Here is a 16,232-nt window from a genome sequence, read left to right as displayed (position 1 = left end):
TTGGGGCTAGGTTAAATTTTTTACTACATACCGTGTTTCCCTGAAAATAAGACCTACTCATAAAATAAGCCCTAGCCAGGATTTCTAAGCATTTGCACAATATAAGCCCTACCCCGAAAATAAGACCTAGTGATGAGCATAGCTATGCAGTGTATCTGCACAATCCAAGTATTTAAAACACCACACAATTCTATGCTATATAACATTGAATGATGATTACTCATATTACCATAATGCTTCATACTTTTCCAAGAACTTTCAAAATAACTATATCAATTGATTTTTTTTTTTTTTTTTTTTTTGAGACAGAGTCTTACTCTGTTGCCCTGGCTAGAGTGCCATGGCATTGGCCTAGCTCACAGCACCTCAAACTCCTGGGCTCAAGCAATCCTCCTGCTTCAGCCTCCCAAGAGACTACAGGCATGTGACACCATGCCCAGCTAATTTTTTCTATATATTTTTAGTTGGCCATTTAATTTCTTTCCATTTTTAGTAGAGATGGGGTTCTCGCTCTTGCTCAGGCTAGTCTCGAACTTCTGAGCTCAAATGAGCTGCCTGCCTTGGCCTCCCAGAATGCTAAGATTACAGGGGTGAGACACTGGCTTGGCCATCAATTGATTTTTTAAAATGTTTTTGTGAGGTTGGTAGGACAAATATTATTATGGCTATTTGGTTAATAAAGAAATTTCAGCATTAAAGTTAAAGCAATTCATTCAGGAACACCCTAATATACTGTTAATGGTGGATTAAAACCTGAGTTCACTGTTTCCATCAGTGCTCTTTCCAAATAAAAAGTTATTGTTCTTCCTACCAGATACTATAATTATGTGACTGAATGAACTCCAGGTTCTAAACCCTGAGTCTTGCTTCACCAAATAAAGCTGAGATTTCTGGCCTTCTTGCCTGGTTTTGAGCTCTTGACAAATTCATTTGGGTGAAAGAATGCATGGACCAGCCAAGCTCTACAAATCTTTCAGATAGCCAAGTCAGATTCTGTTTGCTTATACACAGAAGCATTCTTCTGAAATATAACTTATTGTTTTCAGTAAAATATTCTTAAACTTGCAAATATTTTCTATGCTTGATAGAACAGCTTTTGAATATTCCCTTGCAAATTATAGAACTTGAAAATATTTACTATACAGGACTCAAACTATTTATATTCAAAGGGTAATGTATAATAAATACATTATTGAGAAAAGATACCAGAAAATGGAATAGGAGCAAATGGAGTCTGTTACACATGTCATGCTATTCATAAGTTTTCGCAAGCCAAAATTAATAAATAACTATACCTTATTCACCAATATATTTCAATACCTGATACAATGCCTGGCACATTGCAGGTGCTCAGCAAATATTTGTTGAATGAATAAACAAGTGAATAATTAAAATAGGCTTTCTTATTACAACAGTTGCTTAGTAAAAGGTAGTATTCTCCTGACACCATTGTTTTCCCTTTGGGAAATAGATACATCTTCTTTAGGAATTATAAATTTAATTCAAAACAGAACAGTTGAGAGCTGAGTTTGTACTTTCTTTAAAATGATCTTAATACGAAGTACTTAATACTTAGTGCTGGCGTTCTACAGTTAAGATGTGTTTATTTTCTTGCAACTGTGATTTGAAAAAACTGAAATTTAATATGCTTAAATGAAAAGGGAACTTATTAACTTATATAACTAAAATGTCTAACTTTAGTTCAGGCTCCACTGGATTAGGATTTTGGTCACTTCCTCTGAGTTCTGACCTATTCCATGAATTGTCCTTGTCCTCAAGTTGGCTTCCATCATGATAGACAAATGGTTTCCGGAATATCTTAGGGCTACTGACTTCATTGTTCCTATCCAGAGCACATGTCTACCCTCAGCCATGAAACAAAAGTTTTGATCTTCACTCTATTTGGACCAATTGAGGTTATAATTCCCCTTTCTGAGCCCCTAACCAAACAATTCCTGAGGTTAAAGGAATTTCATGAATTTATAGTTTGTGACCTGGAATAAGTGTCCATTTCTAAATCATGATGGAAAGAAAGACTGTCACATTACTGATGTGAATTAGGAATGATTGAGTGAGGACAGCATGAGTAAAGTGAGTTTCTTGGACCTGTTTGATGTCTTTCATTATTTTTGAAATATTCTGTCATTATATTTTCAAATACTTCTAAAGCTCCATTTCTTCAAATGTGCATATGTAGGATTATTTGATATTGTTCCACAGCTTTTGGATGCTTGGATATTTGTTTTTTACACCTTTTTTTCTCTGTTGTATATTGGTTTGGATGATTTGACCTTTTCTCAGCTGTGTTGACTACACCAATGAGTCCATCACTCATATTTTGATATTTTGAATATCATAGGATTTTTCCCCTAGCATTTTCATTTGACTCTTTTTATTATTTTTTGCTTGTTTGTTTCTGTTGTTGTTTTTGTGACAGGCTCTTGCTCTGTTTCCCAGGCTAGAGTGCAGTGGTATGATCATAGTTCACAGCAACCTCAAACTCCTGGGCTTGAGCCATCCTCCTCCTTCAGCATCTTGAGTAACCGGGACTATAGGTGCTTGCCACCATGCCTGGGTGTTGAGGTCTCATTTTGTTGTCAGGCTGGTGTCGAACTCTTGGGCTCAAGCAATACTTCTGCCTTGGCATCCCAAAGTGCTGAGATTATAGGTGTGGGCCACTGCTCCCAGCCTATTCCACCAGTTTAAATTATATATGCAAAGTCCTTTTGCCATATGAAGTAACATATTCATTCACAGGTTCTAGGCATTAGGATGTGAACATCTTAGAGGGGCCTTTATTCTGCCTAACACAGTGAGCACCCCTATTGAGGCCACATGATGTAGGTTGTCTGGCTACCTCAGTGTAGCCATTTTTCCCAATGCTACAGTGCCAGGATGTTCATGACCAAAATCATTTCCAGTTTCAGTTACATTCTAGAATCCCTCATCTCGTGACTTTCATGTCCTTACTCATGGGCAAGGAGGAAGTCCCTATCACTTCTACTCTCAAGCCCCACCCCCATGCCCTTTCATCCACAGGAAAACCCCTCCTCTTACATTGTGTTTTTCCTCTGTAAGTAACATAACATTACTCCACTGCTTAAAACACTTCAATGCCTTCCCATTGGATTTGTTACAGTACTTAACAGGTCCTGCAGGATCTAGCCCTTGTACACCTTTCCAGTCTCCTGTTGCTTATTGCACTGCTGCCACACTAAATTTCTTTTAGCTCCTCAAATGCACCAACTTTTTGTTTGTTTGTTTGTTTGTTTTTGCTACACAGTCCTCACATATACAGTACTCTTCCCTTTCTTTAAAATGCTCTTATTCACACACTTCATCTGGCTAACTCAGGTCTCAGTTTAAATGTCACTTCTCCCATCCAAGTACTAACCAGGCCCAACCCTGCTTAGCTTCCAAGCTCAGATACATTCAGGGTAGTATGGCTGTAGACTACATGTTACTTCTGTGGTGACACTTTTCTTGTGTTTTCAATCTAAACCATGTCCTTTTGTTATTCTTGCCCATAGCACACTGATATTTTCCTTATTATTTTCACTTGTCAAAAAGTGTGGTGTGTGTGTGTATTTTGTAAGTTGTAGGTTCTTCAAAGGACTCCAAGTTCTGTAACAGCAGGAATCATCTACCCAGCACTTAGCATACTCTGGCTCATGTGGGCAGGCAATATTTATTGCATAAATAAATTTCCATTGCCATAGTACAGGTTTTAATTCTTTCCAATAAAGTTTATAAACTCTTTAAGAGCAGACTTTGATCTTCCACAGCCCAGTAGGCAGTGTCTTGGACACAAGTACGTAGGTGTTCCATAAATATTTATTCAATGAATCTTGAATTACTAATCTAGACTCCACTTTCTCTTCTAATTCACATAGCATAGAATGTGACTGATTAAAGTTCACAATTCCTTGTTGATAATGTTACATAAATTTTTAGGATTGTCAAATTTGAGAAAATTTCCCATAGGTCATTTAATATATAACTTAAAAGAATTCAAGACCTATCAGGTTTCTTTAAACTGATGACATGCTTTAGTTTGTTGTGGATGCCCTCATTAAATTCTGAGAGAAAATTTAAACAATTTTTTGACTAGGTATTGAAAAAGACTAAATCTTTAATTAAAATTTTACACAACCATGCTGGGCACAGTGGCTCATACCTATAATCCCAGCAACTTGAGATGCTGAGGCAGGAGGGTTGCTTGAGGCCAGGAGCTCTAGACCAGCCTGGGCAACACAAAGAGACCCTGTCTCTAGAAAAAAAAAAATTACAAATCTAATAATTGGAAGAATTTCCCACAAATTAGCTTTAGGCTCCCTAAATTTCAAACCTGCTTCTCTTCCACTGTTCACATATTTTTTTGATGTCAGAACATTGGATGCATTCAAATAACTAAAAGAGGTCTGGCCCTGCAGTTTTCTTTGTTTTAAAGTGCTGGGTAGGTCAGCACAATGGGCGATAGGAGTATTCTTGGAAGCCACTGGGACAGCTGGCAATATTTTAACTACACATGGAAGTGACTGTGGGTTACAAAAATATATCCCAGTAAACTCAAACCAAATGTATCCCTAACTCAAATTCCCTTGAGTTAAATTTCAAAAATGTCTGCTAGCCACTCCAACATCATTAGAGAAGGGGAATCATGGAGGAAGGAAATCACTCAGGACTAAAGATTGCAGTTAAATCACCTTACTTTTGTACATTTTACAAAAGCATATCACTGTGTGAACATATGGCTAGGGTCTCTTCCAGGGACTTGGCAATGGCTAGTGCAAATGAGGACCCCTCTTTGGCTACACAGTAAATCTGCCTCAGAGTCTAGAGCCATTTTAACTACCAAGTAAATTGTCAATTTTCAGAGTCAGCTCTACCACAGGACCAGTGGATATGTAGATTACAGCTCTATTTGAGGCAAAGATTTTCTAACAAGAAGATATCTTTGCCTCTATGTCAAAGGGCTCCCCCCTATTTATTTAGACTAGTGGTTCTCAAACTCTTTGGTCTTATGACCATTTTACACTCCTAAAAAGTATTGAGGACTCCAGAAAGCTTTTATGTGGATCATATCCATCAACATTACTGTATTAGGAATTAAAACAAAAACATGAAATATTTGTTTATTAATTCCTTAAAAACAATAAAATATGTGATATGTTAACATAAATATTTTTTAACAAAAATAACTATTTTCCAAAGCAAAAAAAATTTAGTGAGAAGAGTGGTATTATTTTACATTTCTGCAAATCTCTTTAGTGTCTGGGCTAATAGAAGATTTTATATCTGCTTTTGCATTCAATCTGTTGCAATAGCATAGGACATGTAGTCTTTGAAAACCCCACTGTATTGTTATTAGAATGAAAAGGGCAAATAAGTCTTAGTATGAAATTAATTTTGACCTTGTAGACCACTCTTTGAGTGCCACTGATTTAGACATCCCTATATTTACTTTTTAGTTGCCTGGGGCTCCCAAAGTACCCCCTCTCTGACTCTTGCTGTAACTACATAAACAAATTCACCTCCCAGATAAGAGTCAAATGTTAATTACTGCTGCATTTTTTTAGCATACATGGAAAACTACAGAAACAACAATTTTTAATGAATAACAATTCTTAGGGAAGTCATTTTTCTCTTTCACTGACAAGGAAAAAATTATTTTCTTCATTGTCTGCACCCTAATAGTAATGTTCTCCTCTTTTGGGAATACTGTATACTTGAAGCAAATCTTAGACCAAGACCAAACACAACGTTGGGTGCTTTATATAAATTGCCCAATGCTACAGCAATATCTAATATTTACTAAGTCCTTCTGTGTTTGAGGCATGTTTTAAGTGTTTTATATACAATTATCTCATTTTATTTTCACAATAATCTTACAAGATGGATAATACTGTCATTTCAATTTTATAGGTGAGTAGTAACCTGAGAGAGGTTGTTGATGCCTCGTGTAGTACAAAACTGAACCAGGATCTGAAACCAGATAATCTTACTCTGGAGCTCTCAGTCTATTATATAACGACAAAGTATAAAGATGAGAGACAGAGTGAGATTAGTATAAAATGACTGTAGAGGTGAGAGAGGGAGATTAGCAAAGCAAGAAGACTTTTAGGGCCAAGACTACTGTGATACCAAGACTGAAAGCACTGTATTATTTCGACCCCCCCCCCCGCAAGAAAATTCTGCTTTATTTTCTACACGTCCATGTATTACTTTTTACACTCTCAAGTTCCTCTTCTCATTTTAAGCCATTTCACTGCTGATAGCTCCGTCGCTTAGGACTGACGCTGACCCTAAAATTAAGGAGCGAAATTCAACAGGAGATTGGGGGAGCAGGGCGGGGGGGAAAAAAAAAATCCGGTGGTAACCACGGTAACGCTGGCGGGGGGGGGGAAAGGCGAACCCTGCGCAGGCGCGTTACATCCCAGGCCTGCTTGCCCACCCCTGGGCTGCCCGCCCCAGCCCCTCCTCTCGGCCTCAGACTACACGGGCGGGCCACGATGGGGGCCGGAGGGAGTCCGGGGCTTGGCGCCTGCGCAGTCGCTGGGGCGCGGGTGTGATCGAGCTCACGTAGCGAGGGCTGCAGTCGCCACCTCCGCGGCGCTGCCGTTGCGGCCTAGAGGTTATAAAAGGGCTAACTGGCTCCCTCTGCTGCCCAGTCGCGCCGCCAGCGGGCTGAGGGGAGGGAGTAGGTAACCGGCCCGAGCGCAGGCGAGAGGGGACACAAGAGCGCGCCACCCTCCCGTCCCACTTTACAGGTGAGACGCTCCCTCGACCTCGGAGGCTGAAGTTGAGGCCCGTGGGCAGCTGTGGTCTGTCTCGGACGGCGGCGGCGACCCGGACCGCCCCGCTCGGGTGGGATGTCTGGGGCCGGGGCTTCTCCAGTTTACCACAGCAGCCTCGGTACCTTTCGCTCTGGAGACTCGGCCCCTCGCCTGCGCCACGCGACTCCGGACTCCAGCGGCCCGGCTGCCGGTCTCCTCCGCGCTCCCCTTCCCACCTCCGCCCCCGCTGCGCCTCGGACCTTTGGGGCTGAGGCTGCCTCAGTCCCCGCCCCAGGGACCAGGACTTTCTTGAATTTTCCTTCCCGGGGAGGAATCACCCTGTTGATTTCTCCAAGCTGCCCTCGCACCTGGTCGTCCGGCGAAGCCGAGGGGAACGCCAGGGCGGGGCGTGGTTTTTTGGCCGCCACAGCCGCAGATGGTTAGCGTGCGGCAGCGGAAAGTGGGTTTTAAAGCTCGGAGCTCAAGCTGGAGCACTCCAGGCATCTTTGCCCTATCGGAAAGTCTTGGGTCTGGGGAGTGGATCTACCCAGAAAGTTCTGGCTCAACTCAGCTGTTGCACGCGGCGGTGCTTCCTCAGCAGCTAGACATAGCCCGGGGCGCCGAGTTTCGGGCTGCTCGCGCGGAGGAAGTCGCCTGTCAGGTCCCCTGGTAGTCGGGGAAGTTGGGCTTCTTCCTTCCTTCTTCCACGTAAAAAATTTTTAAAGGTTCCCCGCTCTCTCTGTCTTTTGCAGCTTTTAAAAGTCCACACCAATCAAACAAATTCCATGGTTGTCCGAGAATTTTGAGTTAGGATTACAGGTCTGGCCCCAGATGTGTGTTTCAAGGGGGAGGGGGGGATGATGGTGTGATAAGTACGAGACTGCTTTTCCTAAATAATTGAATGTATTAAATACCAATCCAGTTTTTAGACGCTAACATCTTAATGCATTCCGGATAGAGTGGAGAAGACTCCTGGAATTTTGCGCTGTTTTCTTTAAGAAAGGGCTGAAGGAGCAGCTAGATCCTCTTTTAGGAATTGATCTAAAAGGCCAGAGACTTGCCAGTTTCAAACAGTTTCACTTAACTGTTTCTGGTTTCTCCGAGAGCTGTGGTTCTTGGACTTTTCCCCTGGAATGCACTCTGAAGGGATGAAATAGCCACTACGTGAGTGGGGGAGGGGGAAAGACGTGGCAGCAGTGTTCTTTCATCAACCTTTTGGTCAATTTTTTTTTAAGGTTCTGGGAAGAAATTTCTCTTTTAGGGTTAGATGTAGCTTATGAATGAGGCTAGTCTTTTCCTAAAATAATCAGATGAAAATTTGAGTCTGCATAGCAGGAACATTGGAAATTAACTTTAAAAACATTTTAAAAGGATTTTCTGATCAAGTTTCTATGGATAAAATGGATGCTTTAAGCAGAAAATATTCAAGAAGCTGAAAGTGAACAATCTTAAATATGTTTTGTCTTGATTTGAAATGTGAATAGACATTCTGTGATTTTTCTCTAATTTTGGCCTTTTGCCTGTGAGTGTGATTTTAGAACCTTAAATATGAACTTCAAATTTTACGTTTTTCTTTCTTGTGGGAAGCATAGATTTTATCACTTTTAAAGTCATGTCAGTTTTGGTTTTGGAACATTGTGCCTTAAGTCCCGCCCATTGTCTCTGATGGCTGATGGTAAATGCTTATTTGATTTGCATAAACTCACTAGGAAAAGGACCATTTTTATCTCTTTTAGATGGATTGTGCTGTCTCCATTGACAGCTTGAAATGAGTTTTATTATGAGGTACTGAAAACAAGACTTTGGTAAGAGGATAATTACATTGGTCATTTTGTATTTTGGTAACTTAGGTGGTAAAACAGATGAAAAATGTGTACAGCTTTTAATTATTGCAAAGAAATTTAGGCACTGCAAAAGGCTATTGAAAAAAGAAAGTTTTATATCAGCTATGTAGGCCAGGTTGTTGCAGTTGAATCTTGGCTTTTTGGTAAGGGGTTATTAACCTTTTCTATTGATAAGATAGAAAGGTAGGTTAACTTATCAGTAGAAAAGAGTAGATTGTCTACTGATAAGCAGTATCTTTCATAGGGCAATTAAGTTCAAACTACTGCTTTTATTCTAGGTTTCTGGCAAGAATTGTAACAGCATTAAGGCTTGTGAGCCTTCATTTCTGTGGAAGGAGTACCTTATTTTATTTAGCAACTAATTATCAAGTAGGATATAATTACTGCTCTTAGATTGACCTGTGAGATACATCGTAGTGGTTCTCAACCTATTTTTTAATTTATTTTATTTTTTTGGAGACAGGGTCTCACTATGTTGCCCTGAGTAGAGTGCCATGCTATCAGCCTAGCTCATAGCCACCTCAAACTCCTGGGCTCAAACCATCCTCTTGCCTCAGCCTCCTGAGTAGCTGGGACTACAGTTATGTGCCATGATGCCCATCTTATTTTTCTGTTTTTAATAGAGACAGGGTCTCACTCTTGCTCAGGCTGGTCTCGAACTCCTGAGCTCAAGTGGTCCTCACACCTCAGCCTTAGAATATATAAAAGACAAGCCAGGCTGGGCACAGTGACTCAAACCTGTAATCCTAGCACTCTGGGAGGCTGAGGCGGGAGGATAGATTGAGGTCAGGAGTTTGAGACCAGCCTGAGCAAATGTGAGACTCCGGCTCTACTAAAAATAGGAAAACTTAGCCAAGCATGGTAGTGCGTGCCTTTAGTCCCAGCTACTGAGAAGGCTGAAACAGAAGGATCACCTGAGCCCAAGAGTTTGAGGTTGCAGTGAGCTATGATGATGCCACTGCACTCTAGCCTAGGGTAATAGAGAAAGACATTATCTTAAAATAAATAAATACATAAATAAGATAAAAAATAAAAGATAAGCCAAATAAAACGGGTATGTATCCATGTGAAACTAGTTAGGGCTTTGTTTTTCTCCCCTCCCCCTTCCCCTCTGTGGCCTAGGCTGAAGTGCAGTGGTGGGATCATAGTTCACTGCAGCCTTAAACTCCTGGGTTCAAGGGATCCTCCTGAGTAGCTAGGACTACTGGTGCGTGCCACCACACCCAGCTTATTTTTAACATACTTTGTAGGGACGGGATCTCACTATATTGCCAAGGCTGGTCTTGAATTGCTGTGCTTAAGTGATTCTCCCTCAGCCTCCTAGAGTGCTGGGATTACAGGTGTGAGCCAGTTTATTTGTATAAATTGAAGCTGTTCTTAGTTTTCCTGTAGCCAAATAAATATAGTGTCTGAATAAAAACTTAATGAAACTCAAAAGGACTCTCATTTAGGTTACTCTAGCAGTGTTTAAACTTGATACAATTAAAATCATTGTTTTTGGTCTTTCTTTGAATGATCAGCATGGCTATTAGTATATTTAGTTGGACATTGGCTAAAAATACATTACAGAGATTCATGCTTCTTACATAGTTGTCATCAGCCGATGATACTATGTTGGACTTCCTTCTCCTGCTTAGTGTTTCATACAAATGTGTTCATATTTTGGTAGTTTAGATATTTCTCATTTAAATAGTAATCTTATATCAAATTAGTATACTCAGCCTTACTCTCTTAGACATTTGAGTTGTTACTTTATTGTAAGTGCAAAAAGAAGACTAATTTGATGGTTTATTTATTATTCATTTATTTATTTTTGAGACAGGGTCTCACTCTGTTGCCTGGTCTAGAGTGCAATGGCATCATTGTAGATCCCAAACTCCTGGGTTTGAGCAATCTGCCTGTCTAAGCCTCCTGAGTAGCTGGGACTATAGGCGGATGACATCATACTGGGCTTGAGCTCAGGAGTTTGTGACCAGCCTGAGCAAGAGTGAGACCCCATCTCTACTAAAAATAGAAAAAACTAGCCCCGCGTGGTGGTACGTGACCATAGTCCCAGTTGAGGTTGAGGCCAGAGTATGGCTGGAGCCCAGGAGTTTGAGGTTGCTGTGAGCTAGGCTGACGCCACAGCACTCTAGCCTGGGCAATAGAGTGAGACTCTATCTCAAAAAAAATAAATAGATAAGTAAAAACCTTTTATCAGTAGTTTATTCTTCCCCCTAAAAGAATTTTGTAGGGATTAGATTGGGCTCTAAAAAGATTTGGAGTCTTCCTATATAATCTACCTGATAACAAATACTTTATTAAGTGTTTTATATAGTATATAATTTGATTCTTAAAATAATTATGTGCGGTAGTTTTATATTATCCCCATTTTACAAATGAAACTGAGGCCCAAAGAAGTCAAGAAATTTGTCCAAGAACAAAGTTGCAGAGGTAGGACTTGGATTCAGGTTGTGTATTTTCTGATTTATACTTCATGTTACTTCTTGCTTGGCAGTTGTCTAGAGTAACTCTGAGATAATAAAAGGAAAAAATAAATAAATAACATTTGCCACTGAATTAGAAACATTTTCAATATCTAGAGTTGAAATAAAGTAGGGTTCCTGATTAGTAGTAATTAAATTAGTCATTCCACTCAATTTAATGAACATTTTAAAGGCATTTATAATGTGCTCAGTAGACTGGGAGAATCAAAAGAGTAACGAGAAACATTTCATAGGAGAAATATGACATGAAAGTTACGTGATATACCAACATGTTCTAACATTTACTCAGTATTAAATCTGAGTGCTGAGTGGAAATGCATATCTAGATTCACATTCTCTGCAATGATGAGTTCATTTTTCCCTGTTCTAATACACATCTTATTTTGTCTATCTCAACTTAAGAACTTTGAATCTGGCATTAGAAAAAAGAAGGAATTGTAGGCTAGAAAGAGAATAGATAGACTGGAATTCGGGCTGAATAGCCTTGGAAGGGATGAAATTAAGGTCAAGTATACCTGGGCCTCAGAGCAAAAATCCATGTAGGAAGAGAAAAGGGGCTGCTATAGCTAGTTTTGGGTATTTTACTCTGAACTGATGGGCCTTGGTCTGAGTTGATGATGGTCAGATCAGAGTATATTTAACCTTTTTGTGTTAGGAATGATATTTGAATAATACTATAGGTACATAGGGGAATTTGTTCCTCATCTGTGCAGAATGGGTTAAACAATCTCTAGATGATTCCATTACAAGAATCAGAGTTACTTTAATTTTGGAACTTTAGTAAGACGTAAGAATTAATAGTCGACAACTAAAAGTCATAAAATTAAAAGGCATTGACATTGTATGAAGGGTCAAATAGAGGAGCAGTGTATCCTATTATGAATGTTTGCAATGATGGCAAAAATGGACTCTATAACTATGTTTTTAAAATTTTGGAAGAAGGTTCTTTTTGTAATGTTTCTGGGGAGTAAGTAATAGAAATGGAAATTTGTAAAATTTTAACTAGTTTCAGATGTCTGTTTTAATCTATTTTCTGCATATATAAGATTCCTCACCTCACTACCTAGCTCTGTTGCACTATTGCCCATGTAATTTCTCAAGTTCTCCAACTATGAATTGTTCTCTGAAATTTTTTAGAGACAGGGTCTTAGCTCTGTTGCCCTGGCTGGAGTGCAGTAGCACAATCATAGCTCAACGTACATCAAACTCCTAGGTTCAAGCAGTCCTCTGGCCTCAGCCTCCTAGTAGCTAGGACTACAAGTGCATGCTACCATACCGTCTATTTTTTATTGTTATTTTTTTTAGAGTTTGGATTCAGGTTGTGTATTTTCTGGTTTATACTTCATGTTATATGTCTAGGAGTGGTGATAGGTTCTCCCAGTTGGTGGCTTGTCTTTTTTCTTTTAACAGTGTGTTTTGAAGAGCAATCTTTTTTTTTGTTGTTTTTTTTTTTTTTTTTTTTTTTTTTTTTTTTTGAGACAGAGTCTCGCTTTGTTGCCTAGGCTAGAATGAGTGCCGTGGTGTCAGCCTAGCTCACAGCAACCTCAAACTCCTGGGCTCAAGCAATCCTTCTGCCTCAGCCTCCCGAGTAGCTGGGACTACAGGCATGCGCCACCATGCCCGGCTAATTTTCTATATATATTAGTTGGCCAATTAATTTCTTTGTATTTATAGTAGAGACGGGGTCTTGCTCTTGCTCAGGCTGGTTTCGAACTCCTGACCTGGAGCAATCCGCCCGCCTCAGCCTCCCAGAGTGCTAGGATTACAGGCGTGAGCCACCGCGCCCGGCTGCAATCTTTTTTTCTTTTTTCTTTTTTTTTTAGTTTTAAAATTTAAAATATTTTCTCCTTTGTCTTTTTTTTTTTTTTTTTTTACATCCCTTTACCAATACCTTTGAGATGAAGAGCAGTCTTTATTCACAGATAACATGTCTATGTGGAAAATTCAAAAAAAGCTCTAGTGAATAAGTAAATTCAGCAAGGTTGCAAGATAGAAGGTCAATATACAACAATTGATTGCATTTCTATATACCGGTAATGAATAATTAGAAATTGAAATTTTTTTGTTTTTTTTGAGACAGAGTCTCACTTTGTTGTCCAGGCTAGAGTGAGTGCCGTGGCGTCAGCCTAGCTCACAGCAACCTCAAACTCCTGGGCTCAAGTAATCCTTCTGCCTCAGCCTCCCGAGTAGCTGGGACTACAGGCATGTGCCACCATGCCCGGCTAATTTTATATATATATATGTTAGTTGGCCAATTGGTTTCTTTCTATTTATAGTAGAGACGGGGTCTCGCTCTTGCTCAGGCTGGTTTTGAACTCCTGACCTTGAGCAATCCGCCCGCCTCGGCCTCCCAAGAGCTAGGATTACAGGCGTGAGCCACAGCGCCCGGCCCTAGAAATTGAAATTTAAAAAATTCTAGTATTAACTTTATAAAATATGTGTGAGACTTATATGCTGAAAATTATAAAACACTGATTATACCATGTTCATGGATTGAAAGACTCAATATTAAGATATCTGTCTTTCAAAAACTGATCTATAGATTCAATGCAATCAGTTCGAATCCCAGCAGGATTTCTTATAGAAACCGTTGAGCTGATTTTAAAATTAATATGGAAAAGCAAAGGAACTGGAAAAGCTAGAACAATTTTGAAAAAGAGCAACAAAATTGGAAGACTCACACTACCTGATTTTGACTTACTTTAAAGCTACAATAATCAGGAAAGTGTGGTATTGGAGAAAAGACAGACATACAGTTCAATGAAACAAAATAGAGAATCCAAACACACAAAAATTCTCAATTCATTTTTGGCAAAATATAAAGGTAATTTAGTTGAGAGAGTATAGTCTGAAACAGTTGGATGTTGATATGCAAAGAAGAAAAAGAATGTTTTATTTGGATACCCAGTATCCCCTGTTGGACAATGGGCAGCACCTTGGCCAGGAATTTATATAATTGTTGGCAAAAATGACATACAGGCACTAGTTGATATGAAATTAAGATTATGCACACAGCAAAAGGATTCCTCAAGGACAAGGGAGAGTGAAACAGGGTGGTTTTTATCTGTGACTAGAAGATAGAGCTTGTGTGATGGCTCCCATGCGTGGGATTTACCTGGTTTGAACTTCTCACTGACACCAAGGGAAGGAATGGCTAGGCTTTCTTATTAGACTTACCCAGATGTGGGATAGGGACAAAAGGGGGAAAGGGGTAGAAGTTGAAAGCAATCAGCATTCAAACATCAAAATAGAAAACAAAATCTTTTTCTTTCTTTTTTCCCTTAGAGACAGAGCCTCAACTCTGTTGCCCAGGCTGAAGTGCAGTGGCGTGAATGTAGCTCGCTGCATCCTTGAACTCCTGGGTTTGTTTGTTTGTTTGTTTATTTGAGACAGAGCCTTGCTTTGTTGCCCAGGCTAGAGTGAGTGCCATGGCGTCAGCCTAGCTCACAGCAACCTCAAACACCTGGGCTCAAGCAATCCTGCTGCCTCAGCCTCCCGAGTAGCTGGGACTACAGGCATGTGCCACCATGCCTGGCCAATTTTTTGTATATATATTAGTTGGCCAATTAATTTCTTTCTATTTATAGTAGAGACAGGGTCTCGTTCTTGCTCAGGCTGGTTTTGAACTCCTGACCTCGAGCAATCCACCCACCTCAGCCTCCCAGAGTGCTAGGATTACAGGCGTGAGCCACAGCGCCAGGGTTTAAATGATCCTCCTGCCTCAGCCTTCTGAGTAGCTGGGGCTACAGGTGTGCCACCACACCCAGCTAATATATATGTATATATTTTTTATAGAGATGAAGTCTCACTATGTTGCTCAGGCTGGTCTTGAACTCTTGGGCTCAAGCAGTCCTCCTACCTCAGCCTCCTAAAGTGCTGGGATTACAGACATAAGCCACTGAGCTCAACCAGAATAATTTTCTTTATTGTAGCCCCACTATGTACCTCACACTTTATGCAAAAATTAGTTCAGAATGGTTCATAAATCTTTGAGGGTAAAACCTACAGCTATAAAATATTTATAAGAAAACCTAGGACAAAAATCTTTTCGACTTCTGGTCAGGCAGAGATTTCTTGGATATGCCACCAAGATCATGATGTATAAATGAAAAGATTGATAAATTAGACTTCATCCAAATTAAGAACTTGTGCTTTTCCAAACACAATGTCGGGGGAATGAAAAGACAAGTCAGAGGCTGGGAGAAACTATTCCCCTATCACATATCTGACAAAAATTAGACTTTATAAAGAACTAAAAAAATTCAGTAAGTCAGCAACCTAGTTAAAAACAGCAGAAGGGGCCCATGCACAGTGGCTTATGCCTGTGATCCCAGCACTTTGATAGGCTGAGGTGGGAGGATTGCTTGAGGCCAGGAGTTTGATACTAGCCTGGGCAACATAGCAAGACCCTGTCTCTACAAAAAATTTTTAAAAAACTGGATGTAGTAGTTCCAGCTACTCAGGAGGCTGAAGCAGGAGGATCACTTGAGCCCAGGAGTTTGAGGTTGTAATGAGTTACCATGATGCCTTGCACTCTAACCAGGGTGATAGAGTGAGACTCTGTCTCAAAAAACGAAAAAATTATAATGCGGCCGGGCGCGGTGGCTCACGCCTGTAATCCTAGCACTCTGGGAGGCCGAGGCGGGCGGATTGCTCGAGGTCAGGAGTTCGAAACCAGCCTGAGCACGAGCGAGACCCCGTCTCTACTATAAAATAGAAAGAAATTAATTGGCCAACTAATGTATATATATAAAAATTAGCCGGGCATGGTGGCACATGCCTGTAGTCCCAGCTACTCGGGAGGCTGAGGCAGAAGGATTACTTGAGCCCAGGAGATTGAGGTTGCTGTGAGCTAAGCTGACGCCACGGCACTCACTATAGCCTGGGCAACAAGCGAGACTCTGTCTCAAAAAAAAAAAAAAAAATTATAATGCGATACCACTATATATACCTATTGAGAAGATTAAGAAACTTAAAAACTAAGGGAAAAGCCCTGGAAATACAAAATGCTGGTTAGAATGTAGAACTACTGGAACTTTCATCCATTGCTGATGGTAAGGCAAACAGTATAGTCACTTCGGAAAAACGTTTGGCAGTTTTTTATGAAGGTAAATATACACTTGCCA

The 16,232-nt window shown here is 40.2% G+C and overlaps 1 protein-coding gene across 2 annotated transcripts in view; it reads left to right on the top strand.

Annotated features, from left to right (window-relative positions):
• Positions 1-6,639: 6,639 nt before the first annotated feature.
• P4HA1 (prolyl 4-hydroxylase subunit alpha 1) overlaps positions 6,640-16,232 on the top strand; it is an 81,846-nt gene continuing 72,253 nt past the window's right edge. For both annotated transcript variants that reach the window (XM_076010085.1, XM_076010084.1), the window contains exon 1: positions 6,640-6,770. The gene's annotated coding sequence lies outside the window, so the exon portion shown is untranslated. The remainder of the gene's footprint in view (positions 6,771-16,232) is intronic.

The sequence above is a fragment of the Microcebus murinus genome, chromosome 14 (assembly GCF_040939455.1).
Source record: "Microcebus murinus isolate Inina chromosome 14, M.murinus_Inina_mat1.0, whole genome shotgun sequence".
Lineage (NCBI taxonomy): Eukaryota > Metazoa > Chordata > Mammalia > Primates > Cheirogaleidae > Microcebus > Microcebus murinus.
Note: the sequence above shows the minus strand (reverse complement) of the source record. Positions and strands in the feature narration are given on the sequence as shown.